The 15,003-nt window shown below is 36.0% G+C and overlaps 1 protein-coding gene and 1 long non-coding RNA gene across 2 annotated transcripts in view; one reads left to right on the top strand and one right to left on the bottom strand.

The window, feature by feature from the left end:
- Positions 1-15,003, bottom strand: part of LOC125673400 (E3 ubiquitin-protein ligase Midline-1-like) — a 51,195-nt gene that overhangs the window by 15,204 nt on the left and 20,988 nt on the right. The window lies entirely within an intron of this gene.
- LOC125678030 (uncharacterized) lies at positions 7,055-8,888 on the top strand. The gene is made up of 3 exons (XR_007371375.2): positions 7,055-7,157; positions 7,890-8,013; positions 8,683-8,888. It is a non-coding gene; the product is annotated as an uncharacterized LOC125678030 (long non-coding RNA).

Raw genomic sequence — 15,003 nt, forward strand, 5'->3', positions numbered from 1 at the left:
ACACTCAACTGAGGTCAGTTCATATTCACCTGCAAATGAGGACTGTGATATACACACAGTCAACTGAGGTCAAATTGATATACACACTGCAAATGAGGACTTTGATATACACACAGTCAACTGAGGTCAAACTGACACACGCACCTGCAAATGAGGACTTTGATATACACACAGTCAACTGAGGTCAAATTGATACACACACCTGCAAATGAGGACTTTCATATACATGTACACACAGTCAACTGAGGTCAAATTGATACACACACCGTCAAATGAGGACTGTGATATACACACAGTCAACTGAGGTCAAATTGATACACACACCTGCAAATGAGGCTTTCAGCTCAGGTGACCTAAAAAGAGAAAGTATTAATGACGACGAAAAAATAGGATGTCCATAGGTCTTATGGGTATGTATGTCGTCGATGACGTGAAGAACACGATCAATGCTGATTGACGAATTTCTTTGCGACTTTGCATTAATTTCAAGACAAAAGAAATAGCGCTTTTTGTTTCTTATGATTAGGAAAAGTTTCATCCAGTTTCTTTCGTACGGAATCGTATTGCTGCCAATTGATATAATTTTTTGCTATGTCGTAGGTACGAGATACTAAGTCGTACGAACGAGATACTAAGTTCTACGAACGACAAAATAATTCGTAATTACGAGATAATAAGTCGTATAAACGACACATACTCAGTCGTACGTACGACATAATAAGTCGTTATAACGAGATATAAGTTGTAGTTACAAGATAATAAGTCGTACGAATGACATAATAAGTTGTAATAACGAAATACATGTAATAACTCGTACGTACGAGAAACACTAAGTCGTAATAACGCGATACTAAGTCGTAATAACGCGATACTAAGTCGTAATAACGCGATACTAAGTCGTAATAACGCGATACTAAGTCGTAATAACGCGATACTAAGTCGTAATAACGCGATACTAAGTCATAATAACGAGATCCTAAACCATACGAACGAGATAATAAGTCGTCATTACGAGATAGTAAGTCGCTATTACGACATAATTAAGCCGTATGAATGACATAATTTCACCAAACAACAAATATGGACGGCGTAGAAACAGTTGACGAGCTTGCGAAGTTTTATTTCAAGTTAGGATCTAACCACAAAGAAATTTTGCAGTCACTAGCTTTTTATAATGGGATCGTGATTAGTATCTAAGCTTGAGACGTCTTTTGGCAAAAATGGGTTTGTTTCGCCGCAAGGGTTATTCGAATATTCTGGCTGTGGCTATGTTTATAACGGAAGAAGTTGACAAATCAGGTTAGTTACAAGGATATAAACTGTTACACTTGAAGTATATCAAGAATGGTTTTGCTGTGAATCAGGAGAGTGTTCGATTGTTGCTTCAAGTTATTGATCCAGAGGGCGTTGAAACAAGACAGCGAAACAGACTTCAGAGGCGAAAATACTTGTGAAGTGGAGCAGATTTTTTAAATTGAAGCCATGCGGTTTTTGCATAATACCACCTTCACACTCGTCGATTTTTCTTACGAGTCCTTACGGATCTCAGACTCGTAGTTAATAGCAAGCATTCGTAAATCACTCGTCAGTATCCGTTAATAACTCGTCACAACTCGCACACACTCATAAGGATCCATGAAAGTAGGGGCAAATTTTTTGACATTCAAAAAAAATTCACGATTGTCCACGGATTTCATTTTCCATAAATAACCCGTAAATAACTTGTAACAATCCGTAAGACTTTAGTATCATAAACTGATCGCAAGAACATGTAAGCTGCTCGTAAGAATCCGTAAAACACTCGTAAAAATTTAGGGTTTTTACGAATCTTTGCGGCTAGTTTACGATATGTTACGGATAGTTTACGAGTTGTTTACGGATTATTACGAATATCTAAGGAATATTTACGATTGCATTCACGTCGGACTACAATCACTTTTACGGATTGTTCAGAGTCATTACGAGCGCTTTACGTATAGACACGATTACTTTACGAGTACATACTTAAATTTACGATTAAGGAAAGGTATGAAAGATGCAAAATCTGATAGTTTCTTTCAGTTGTTATCAAGACATTAAAGAAGTTACACATGAATGTCAGGGCTGCGTTCAAGATCGTAGCAGCTAGCTTAGCTGCTAGGCTAGATATCTAGATCTATTGAATGCACTGTATGAATTAACGAATTAACGCTTGTTATTCCTACGTAGGGCTAGCCTAGCACATCGTTCAAGATCATAGCACTACCGAGCCCTACGTAGCCGTTACGATCTTGACCGGAGTCTAGTTATCGAATGATGATAGAAAACCAATTGCGAACACTTTTGAGTCAAAAACGTAAACAATCGTAACTAGCCTAACTTCTAACTATTCGTAACAGCACGTTATCAACACGTTAACAGGTCGTGATTTACAAGTAAAAGCTAAGCTAAATCGTAAATTTCCGTAATATACTCGTAACAATCCCTAAAAAGCTCGCAAAATGTCATAAATTGCTCGTATTTATCCGTGTTCACTCGGAACAAATCGTAAATGTTTGCCGTAAATGCACCGCAAGAACTCGTAATAAACCGTAAATGGCTCGTAAATACTCTTAAGACGTTTTTAAATAGCTCTTTAAAGTGTCTAGATCGTAACAATCCGTCTACTTTTACGGATTTGTGGAATACGTAAGGATCCGTAAAAAAAAAAATCCGTGAATGCAAGGTGAAGATAACGAACAGTGATCAATCTCATAATTCCTACAAGCAATACAAAATATATAGTTGGGCAAACACGGACCCCTGGACACACCAGATGTGGGATCAGGTGCCTAGGAGGAGTAAGCATCCCCTGTTGACCGGTGTCACCCGCCGTGAGCCCCATATGCTGATCAGGTAAACGGAGTTATGAATGTACCATTAACGGTTGATATTGATAATTTAAGCCTGAAAATCACCGGAAGTTTACATGAATTAACACAAACCTTCAAGTTATATGTAACCTGCATGTACTCATTTATCTCTCGTCTAGGTTTTTTCACATTGTAAACAATGAAACAATGTAACAAAAGTGTTTACTAGTATATGTAATAAAGAATGTGTTTCTTCTGGTTCGGTTGCCTGCATACATTATAGCTCCTAATCCTATAAAGTATACATGAAATGTTTTGGGAACTGTATATAGCGAATTCACTTCTTGTACACTACGATGCCTCAACAGCCATGTTTACAAAAATTCCTTAGATTTTTCTTCAAAAAGTTCCTAGGACATATCTGAAATCTAGGGAAATTTTATGGTCATTTTTAGACAAACTTTGGATGTAAATCAAAGCTGTCTTAGGAATATCCTACACTAAGGCGTCTTAAGTAATTATGACATAAAGATACACAAAGTTTTAAAACGGGGTGTAAAATGATAGTGCGCGTCTTAATTATACACTGTAGTTATAATAATTAAAAGAATGATGGTTTCTACATGTAAAGAAAGCGAAGAAAAATATAATTTTATAATTTAAATATAGTTTATATATATATAATATAATATATATATATATATGTGTGTGTGTGTGTGTGTGTGTGTGTATGTGTGTGTGTGTGTGTGTGTGTATATCGCCAAGAAACAAAGCACTCTATGTCTCTAAGGAATATAATTAAAAATAACGAGACACCCGTGGCTAGCTACGTACAGTACACGACACGAGTTTTATACACCCCACCGTGGAAAGACCACGGTGGAAAATCCACGGAGATACACCGTGTCCTCTGTGTTCCACGGTGTGTGTTATTTGCGAATACACACAGCTGCTAAGAGCTTTGTTCTGGCCACGGGCGCCTTGCGGGAGATGGGAAAATGTGCCGCAGGCCAAATAATCAAGATAAGGGTGGAATTTTAAGAAAAGAAAAAAATGTCAATATTTTCCCCCCTGATACTTATATTGTTTTTCAGCATTTTGAGCCAATTCCAACGATACCAAACACTGTATGTTATGTTTTAAGAAAACCTGGTTTTGAATTTTTTTCTTTTAGTCTTCTTTCTTCATTATGTATACTTGCAGGCAATTCCTGTTTTGAATGCGAATTAGTATATTCAGTAAATGAAAAACATACATGTACAACATGTGATAGGGATATTTAATAATTACCGATGTTCTCTCTCTCTCTCTCTCTCTCTCTCTCTCTCTCTCTCTCTCTCTGACAAATGCGCTGTTTAACCTAATTACTTTCATCATATTGTGTTGATATGCATCTTGACAAATATAACTTGATCCAATATAGAAATTAGAGCATTGCCGATGATTAACAAATTGGAATTAATTTATTACGTAATTAATAGAAGCAAAAATACAAACCATCGAATGATTCATTTTTAAAATCCCGAGTTAATTACATTTGACCGAGACTTATGTTCGATGTACTTTGATAGAGGTTTTCATTAAAAAAAAGTTCATCGGGAGTGTCTGGATAATGCAATGATTTTTGTATGATAAGTATATACCATGCAAATTCCTAGGGTCTTTGTCACAGTATAACTAAATTACGGTTAGCTAGTCTGGGTTTTGACTTTTCATGAAAAGTGTGAAATATATTGGGTCGGCGCGATATCAGATCTAGTCTAAGATCACGGGTATCTTGCGCCGACCCAATATATTTCACACTTTCCGCAAGAAGCTAAGCACTTCTGTTGATTTCAAATACACGGATTAGCTGACCCCCATTGTTCTACTGAAGCGAAAACCCCTTCGAATTTGCATGGAACGTACAAGTTATAGTTATAGTCATACATCATAGTACCGCTAACCCGACAAACATTTTTTTTTTTTATTTTGAATAAGTTATTGAATGACGAAGTATGACCAAACTGCAGATTGAACTTTATAGAACCCCGTGCTAACATTACTTATATTTTTCAATGTATCAGAAGGGGTATGTTGTCGGTTAAGTTGTGTAAATTTCTTGACAAGCAATAAAATAAAAAAAATGGCTTAAATTGTCCGATTACGTAAACCATAAATTGGGAGCATGTGTGTGTGTGACAGTGTGTGTGTGTGTGGGGGGGGGGGGGGGGGGGGGGGGGGGGGGGGCGTAGTAGTCTGAAACTGTCTCAATTTCCCCTTCCGACTTCAATTTCTTAAATCATGCAGTGGGTAGGTCGTTATAAGCTACACGGTTAAATCCTTAACTTTCAAGTTTTCAAAGTACACTCTCTCCGATTCTATGTGCTTGTAATCAATATTTAAGGATGTAAATCCTCGGTGTCAAATGCAACTAGTTCATGAAGAAAAAAAAACAACTAATATCAATATAAGCAGAAATGACTTCACGATTATTTGCTTTTATTCATATACGCTATCGATTATTAAAATCTTTAATTTAATCTTTAGATGCATTAGATAATGAAGGAGAGAGAGAGAGAGAGAGAGAGAGAGAGAGAGAGAGAGAGAGAGAATTCAAATGGTAATCATTGATTATAATATTCATGAATGTATGCAGATACGGGAAGTTTAATACGTTCAATATAAATCTTGAAAGTATAATTTCTTTCTGATTAATTATTCATCCCCTTTCATTCTTATTTCCCATTTCGTTTTCTTTACATGTTAAATTTTTCGGCTGGTCCGGGTTAGGACTAATGAATGAGCCCCCGCCCCCTTCTTCTAAAACGATGTTACGTGCTTAGCTGTCTATCTCCCTCTCAGTCAAAAATAAAATAAATACATGCTATACATACTGCAACATCATTGGATTTACTGGATAATTCTTCGATTTCACCTTCATAATACATGTTAATGCAAGCGGACTATTTACTAGGCTTTTTTTTTCCATCTTCGCTAGCCGAGATTATTCGTCCACGAAGGCACAGTTGACTCAAAACCCATTGCTAGCGGATATTAGATGAATTTTACCCCTGTATTATGTTATAATTGACCAAAACCTAGTACGTTTGTTTTACAACTTTCATTCAGAAGACGCGCAATTAGTTATTGAGTTACTGAATAAACGAGAAAACGTCTGTATTTTTATTTCAATCGTTGTCAACTGTATACTTTGTGATATTTCAAGACTACAAGTACTTAATTCAATTTATTGGATCTCATCACCATTATGTAATGGTATACAAAAATATAAAGACAAAAGGCTTTTATATATACATTTAATAAATAATACATGTATGGGCATTATAGGTATGGGAGCACATTTTATTTTATTATTTTCTTAATGAAAGTACGAAGTTTTCTAAAGGTTTTTTTTAAAAGTAAAGATATTCTTAATATTTATTTGTTTAGGTGATAAAAATTTGATTCTTTGCTCACATTGCTTCACAGTTGAGTACATAATGAAATTCATACACAATGTAAACATGTGTTATACCTACCCTTCGTCGGTACATTGTTTCACGGCACGTGCAGCACAATTTCACCAAATAAAAGAAGGGTCATGAACAACGACAATCACATGCCAGTTATTTCAATTTGATAAATAGCAGTTCAAAGAAATGTGTACCATAAGCAATGGTTTATTTTTACGTAAAGTTTTCATTGTAATTAGGAATATGTGATTAAGGTCAGCTATATACATGTACATGTGAACGACTGCAGGGAAGTCTACATACGGATATGTACCGAAAACACCAACGTATCATTAAACAACAATTGCAAGAATTGAATGATTGATAGCTAATTTCTAAATAATTAATGGGGTGGGGACATGCATGCTGGCCAAGCGAAAAGGTTTTTTGGGTGAATATTTCGGAAATTATTTCTTTGTTTTATCACACGGAGGTACACGGTGGCATCGACGGAGGTACAGGTGACATCCACGGAGATGCGCGGTGACATCCACGGAGATCCTCCGTGGACTTCAATGTCTAGCTCGCGCGGAAAAATAGGACTTCAAAGGTGCCGACAATTTTAAAGGTCCACCGTGTTTGGGGCAAATTTGTTCCACCGCGTTGCGTGGAACACGCATAAAACTCGTGTCGTGTATTGTATAGACGGGGATAAGGGTTGTTCATGTTCTAGCGCGAATTACTAGGGATCCGTGTTTGTCCAACTCTTTATTTTGTATTCCATATACACGGCTACCCATGTCCTAAATCATAATGTATCGGTTATGCAAGAAAATTCGTTTGGAGTGTTTCCGGTTATGAGTTAAAAGAGAACAACACGCCGCTTCGACAGGTAGGTAGATCTGAGTTTTTCTTGTTTATGATAATTTAACCACTGTTGACGAAAATCGGGGAATGTAGTCAGCTGTAGAAATGATTAAAGTACACGAAATAACCACAATTACCCATATCTAAAGCGGCAAGACGATACGAGATGATTTTCCGAGAGCAGAAGGAGGTTGAATTTTGAAAATTTCTCACAACTCTCGATTGTCAGGGTCAATATCGGCTCAATCAGCTAACCAGTAGAAATAAGTTGACCACTCTACGGACGATTTGTGCAAGTTAAAATTAAAGTATTCTACTATTTTCATGTTGGTGTTTGTATTTTGCCAAAATGTCTATCCAAACGGGTCAGGTAATGCTTTAGGGGATAAGTTATGATTTAATGGATTGGTTATGATTTAGAGGAAAATTTGGTTAATACACACCCCGCTGATAGATACAGTAGTATTACGCACCTGAATGAGTTTGTATTACGTGACGTAATTTAGATTAGTATGTACGATTCTGGATCTGCAATAAGAATTTATTGAAATTAAGTTTTTTTTTTATTTGTAACGAAGGTATTTCAAAAATATTAGTCGTGTTAGATAGAAAAAGATTGATACTGTTTTCGATTTGCGAATTCACCTCTATTCTTTTCCATGCAATATATATATATATATATATATATATATATATAAGCTTTAGATATTTTTCTTCAATGTACATGCATTGTACTCGTATATGTATATTTATTCAGGAACGTATTCACCAAAACTAAATAAAGATGCTGCTTATGGAACCAAAGATAGACCCAGATAGTATGTCAACTGTATGTATAGTAGGTGCAGAGAATTGAAGAAGATAGAGTGTATTATTCTAAGGTGTGTATAAGCAACTTATTTATGACTATGTAGAAAATTAACGGATTATGTAAATGTCGAATACTTATGCATGCCGTTTAATTGTCAAATACTTAGGTAACACTAATGCTTTCTTGATGAAAGGTGAAGATAACGAACAGTGACCAATCTCATAACTCCTATAAGCAATACAAAATAAAGAGTTGGGCAAACACGGACCCCTGGACACACCAGAGGTGGGATTAGGTGCATAGGAGGAGTAAGCATCCCCCGTCAATCGGCTACACCCGCCGTGATCCCCACACCCCGATCAGGCAAACGGAGTTATCCGCAGACAAAATCAGTGTGCCAAGAACGGTCCACCAATCGCTACATGATGTTGCACAGAATATGTTGTTATTTTTTATTTTCTGATCTAGTCCTTTACTTCAAATTCAGAACACAAAATGTTAAATTCTATAAGGAATTAGTTCATATTAGGATATAGAAATTTATTGATTTTCTAGTAAAATGGTTAAGGGGCCATAGTCAGATTCCCGGGGTGGGGGGGGGGGGGTGGGGGGGGGGTGATACACTATATACATGTAGGTGTCGATCTTTCGTCAATTTACTCTTTAGGGTGAATTTATAAGCATGGAAGCTATCATGATATGGTCTTGTGATTATGATAACGTTTTCTCTACTTCACAGGGACCATTAGACAGAGATCGCCTCCAAAAAAATATATTTACCGAATGCACCAAATCGACATGCCAGAGAACAACCCATCAGGCAACATGATGGTTACAGAATAAACGACTCAAAGCTGTTGCAGCCACAGAGACTTGGACTAAACTTTGATTACATGTCAGAATCTAATGTGTAATAAAAATACTAGTTAATTTTGAGCGTGGTAGAATAATTAATAAACTAACAAAAATTGACATTCGGATTGACGTCGCGCACGCTCTTGGTGTCAATTTTGGTAACGTCAAAATGACGTTAAAACGCAACGTAATAACATCGATATGTTATAATTTACGTTACAAGAAGTTTTGATGAAAACAAATATATATAAAATTGATATGACAGGAGTATGACAAATGAAGCGAACGCAGTATAAAACGAAATAGATATTTTTCCTGAGACATTATACTTAGGTAAATTATAATTGCTAAACTAAACTTGCGACTTAATCAGAATTAGTCTATATTTCCTCCGTGATCTTCATAACTGTTCTGTTTTAAACCAACAGGAATATACCATCACAATACTACGTATTTTAAAAGAAAAGTCCATAATGAACTCTTCAAAATGTTTTCGTTCATCTTGTGATTTTCAGTAATTTGCCATGCAATAATTGTAAATTAATCTGAAATGACTACAATAAAAAGGAATAGTTAAAATTATGTAATATGGTACAGATGTATGCGCCATTAACTAGCACGTCAACCGCCGTTACACAGAGATATTATTTCTATATACGATTTCTGTTAATTTAGAGAAAAAAAATGTTGAATATAAGCATGCTACGAGGATTTGGGTATGAATTAATTCTTACTTGCATGCATGCGGACTAAGTGAAATTTACTATCCATAATTCAGCGCTTGACTCTAATACTATACATGATGGGTTTTGTATATATGTGTAAACACCACATCAATGAAGTGAACACAAACGCTTACACTGTAAAAGTTTGAGATGAATACATGCATATATCCTCCAAAACCGCAATTTCATTCTGCATTTCGTTTTTAGAATACATCTGCAACATTGATAAAATAATCACAATTACATATATTTTTCTGGTTAACCTTGAATTCTAAAAGATTGTTTGGCAATGCAGGGACGTAGAAAAAAAGGGGGGACCTTTTATGACAATGATCAATATCTGTTATTTCTATATTCAAATGAAGATGTTTTGGGTGACTGCCTCCCCCCCTATCTCTCTCTTCCCACTATATGTCATTGTAGTATAGTGAGTGAGAAGAGTGTAAGCCATGATGTGACGACATGTATTGAAGGATAAATCCCCACCCTCATTGCCTGGGGAAATATAAGGCAGTGTTAGCTTATGAGGATCTTACCCCCCCCCCCTTATTTTTGGTTTGCTATTTCAAGAACTTTATACGAATCTTCTTCGGCTGCCCCCCCCCCCCCCCCCCTTGAAAAAACGATGCTACATGCCGGTGTTGTAGCATAGACTCCCCCCCCCCCCCCGGAAAAACGGACCCGGGATATATCTTCCCCCAAAGGGTGAAAAAGCGCCCCAGCATATAGTTTTCCTCTATATATGTACAAAGTCAGTATTAGAATTTCCCCCTGAGCGGAAAAACCGCCCTGGTATAGAATTTTCCCCCTCCTGTTTCCGGATTTCATCGACCGGAATCTTTTTCTTCTCATGTAGAAGCTTTTGAATAAATATAGAATGAAGCAAACCCATGCAATTGAAAATAAAAATCAATGAAATTTGTTATTATTGCTATAAAGAGGTACATGTTATAAAAAAAAAGTTACAGAAAGAAACAAATATTAATTTTAAATTAAAAAGACATTAACTTCTTCCTAACTTCACTATTTCAGATGTTAGATACTGGTAGATAACAGCAAAGACTTGTGATGTATGAATGAACTTTGATATACCATTACACGATTTGAATAATTACCTTTTTGAAAAAAAAAAACATAAGATAATGATTGTGATACACAAGACCCTGCTTAAAATTCCTGGGTCTACATAAGCAGGAGAATTCTAGTAATAGAACTGGAAACAGATACATAGCCAAAATGTAAGGGGGGGGGGGGGGGGACGTACTGTCATTTAGGGGGAAATTCTATACGGGGGCGGTTTTTCCAAGGGAGATTGGGCCCGGGTTAATTCTTCCTCGGGGGAAATTCTATGCCAGTCCCATCTTTCCGCGGGGAATCTCTATCCCGGGCCCGTTTTTCCGGGGGGAAAGTCTATGTGGGGGGAAATGTATGCTACAACACCGGCATTGAATAAAATATATTCCACGAACAACTCCGGCTTCGGACTTGAATGATGCTCCCCACTTGTCGATTTCATATGATTAGCACGAACGAAAAATGTCCATGCAGCTTGATCTCGTGGGCCTTAAAATAGTTACCCCCGGTCCATTCCTAAGTTAACAGAGAAATTAGGATGTAATTTTTAGAAGCTAAAAGGAAACATTGCTACATGTACATGGTTTATGGTGATTTGTCAAAGGCATTTAATCATGCATGGCATAAGGGGCTTCTTATTAAGCTACACATTTAGAGTTAGTGATAAATTGCTAAAACTGCTCTAAAGTTATCTAAACAGAAATGAAATGGTATATTGCATAGAAAGACATGTTTAATTCAAACTTGCATGTTATAATCCCTCAAAGGATCTGTATTAGGTCCTCTTTTATTTTCTTACATGTCAATGATATTGCTAGAATGTGTCAAGGTTACATGTATGCATACATTTATTTGAAGTCCCCTTTCTAAGACAAAAATTTACATTTGTTGTTTAGCACTTGTACCTGGAATTAGGAAATGGTGTTTGGATCCACTGTCATTTGCGGAGTTTTGTGTGTGTGTGTGTGTGTTTTAATGGTTTTCTCTTTACCTACATTCTTCATTATTTTGTTTGTTGCCTTCTCTCCCCCAACCCCCTCATTTATTCTTTACTCATTCGTATCCGATCAGAAGCTGTCAATGTGCATGTGATTGTGTCTCTTGTAATATGTAAATATAACACGAAAATGTACTTGTATACATAACCAATGCATTATAAAACTTTCTGAGTTTATCTAAATACAAATATATTTTTCGAGGTCACGTAAGTCAGCCTCGTATGTCAGACCCCAGCTTCAATGGCGCCCTGTTTTAATCACTACCATTTGCGAAATCACTTTGATTTTCAATATAAGAAATTTGTTGTCACATATGCTAATGCAACGTAAAAGCTGTCACAATTTACTTTCAGATTGATATAGGATCCATATGTTTACCCTCTACGATAAGCGAGTTAAATAAGAATTTATGAAATCGCAATTTTTATCCCTTCGATATGAAACAAAGTCCACACATCAAAAGGAATCGCGAATTAGTGTTTAGGTTTGTAAACAAGATCAAAATTATTTGTCGTTTGCCAACATTTTATTCCACGATCTTAGAAAAACAGAATTGGACTGTAGGAAACGATTTGCATTGCTTCTGTATTCATTCGCATTTTCACATATAGACGGGGAAAACATGGTCTATTTTTCTCTAGGAATTCTGGGTAAACAGCTATCTCCTCTTATGTCTGAAAATTATGTTAATTAGCCGATTTATCGCCTATCAAAAAATAGTTCACATTGATACTATGTTCCATTTTTATTAAACTGTTATATATCAATTCTGTTTTATGTCAGATTCAAGAAGTCTTCCTTGTATGTGATCTGTTGTATTTATCAGGCAGAAATTGTGTGTAATTAGAATTTTAATATTAAACTCTGCACTATTTCTCTGTATCCATACGCGCCACGCTATCCTGTTTATCAACAAGGAGAAAACGTCTTGCCTGAGAGAACTGATATATTCTTGCCAACGCATTAACTCAAGATAATTATCTGAAACCCAATGTGTTAATTTCGTACAATTTTACCAAAATATTTCTTTTGGACGCATTTTTTGAGATTTTAATACTAAATCTGGGTGTAAACATGTAATCTTCGATCGAAAGGGCAGAGCGCCATTTCCCGCGCTCTTTCATGGTCAAGTCAGATAGCTGTAAACATTGATTAAGAAATATAAATGAACATGTTTTTGTGAATATATTTGTTATTCAAGAAAAGAACTCCATTGGAAGTAATATATTGGAAATCAAGTTTACATTTCTTTGTCACGAAATATGATTTATCTCAAGAGTTGAATGAATTATCTCAAGAGTTGACACTTGTTTTCAAGAGTTGATATTTCAAGAGTGGAAATTTTCTTGGACTGGTTTAACTTTGACTCAAGAATATTGAATGAGTTATTTCAAGAGTTGACAGTTGTTGTCGTCATCAGATATGAAGGGTAGCAAAAAAAGAAAAAAATCATGATTTTGATAGTCATCAAAGGGAGAGCCCAAAATCTGTCAAAAAAAGAAAAAGTCACAATGTAAGAAAAGATCCCATAATTTTGAAATGCGTGTCTGCCAACTTTCATCAAGGGTCAGAAACTTTCTCAGAGTATAGCAGAGGTAAACAATGTGTAGCAAATTCACTTGTGTGCATTGCATTTAATGCAGTTAACCAAACATTGTTTGGAGATTGGGATGCGAATGATATTCATTTTGTTCTCGAAAAAGGTGATGTTTTATACCAGCATGCAAGACAGGCCTGTCCACATGAACATCTTAACCCAGAGGACTTGCCCAAAAATGTTTGCATTCAAAATCAGTTGCTTCATGTGTCTGCTTTACCGGTTTATGCAGGGGAAATACAATCAATTTTGTTCATATGAACTCTTTTAAACGGAAATACCCAAGAATTAGTGAAAATTTTGTCACATTTTTTTTTTTTTTTTACAAATCTCAACATCAACAACCACAGAGTAAAAAACACTGTAACTTATGTAACCTTCGTATCATAGTGTTGATTCAAGTATGTTCAAGTAATAACCCCCAGGGGTAGGGTATGCCAACAATACTTCTCATTACCAGCACATTAGAGTTATCGCGCTTTGATGACTCTTGTGCGTCATTGGTAAGAAAATGCACAAGTCTCGCGAGATTACTGGGACATAAACGAAACGTTCATAGCACCCCCCCCCCCCCCTTTTTAAGTTAATGTACATGGTGTACTTTTAAATAAAATAGCCATTGGTCAAACTGCATTTTAAAAATATTCTAAAACTAATTTTTCAAGGATGTTACATGTTTTTTTAAACTTTACTACACCTATTATAAAAATTCCAAACAACGATGTTCTCTGTCCTAATTCAATCAATATTTTGTGTAATTTTCAAAAAAGCTTAGATGCAGTTTAGAAACGCATTTGTTGTGTTAATTAGTGTTATAAACGTCTTTAAAAAATGCAGTTTGGCAAATATATAACTTATTCTAAAATATTTGAAAATGAGAGAGAGAGGGAGGGGGGGGGGGGTTACATTAACCATTACAAAGTCCATGTCATATGAACCTGTCCAAATGGTATGATAAAATAAAATGTCTTCATAATCTGACAGAATAATTTTAATAACATATGAATCCCATTAATTACAGGAAAAGTTTTTGTGTTGGATGTGCATATTGGTTTTTCCCTTCTCAGTTCTTCTTGCGATTGATACTTTATATCCAGGGGCAGCACTTTAAGAGGCAGTGGGTCCAGGGTCCAGGGGGCGAAGCCCCCGGAAGCTCATGGATTTTACAGATTTTATGGGGCTTGAAATATTTCTCCTATTTAGTGTACTATTTACCATCATTTTAATACGGTGAAATTGATAAAATGACCCAAATTTTAAGGGTTTTTTTTGGAAAAAATTAAGTTCTCTCAATAAAGTAATTCAAGAAATCAAAAGATTTTGTCATTTATTTCTCCCGGAGTAGAAGAAATTATTGCTTATATTATCATTTAGTACATTTTCAGAATCAAGATACCGCGATTTACCTTAAATTTGAAAATTTTAGCTGCGCCCCCTCTAAATCCGCCACGGATATCGGTCAGATTTGGCAGATTTAGTATCATTAAATCTAATCAATGGCATAGCTTCCATTGAGGCAACCGAGGCAGCTGCCTCGGTAAAAAAAAAACCCCCACCTTTTACGTTGTTAAAATGTCGATAGCTTCAGGGGGGCTGCGCCCCTCCCCCCCCCGACCCCCTGCCTCGGTAATATTCGAACCCAAGCTACGCCTATGCTAATGATTCACATAGTTTAATAAGTTCGTCCGTTTTCTTGTAAGAATAACCAATTCCTAAATTTGCCTTTAGAATTTTAATCAGTGTCGTGGTTTGCAGTCGGTTATAATATGTATTCGATACCATAATTTATATTACGTATGCCTAAGTAATGT

This window comes from Ostrea edulis, chromosome 9 (assembly GCF_947568905.1).
Source record: "Ostrea edulis chromosome 9, xbOstEdul1.1, whole genome shotgun sequence".
Lineage (NCBI taxonomy): Eukaryota > Metazoa > Mollusca > Bivalvia > Ostreida > Ostreidae > Ostrea > Ostrea edulis.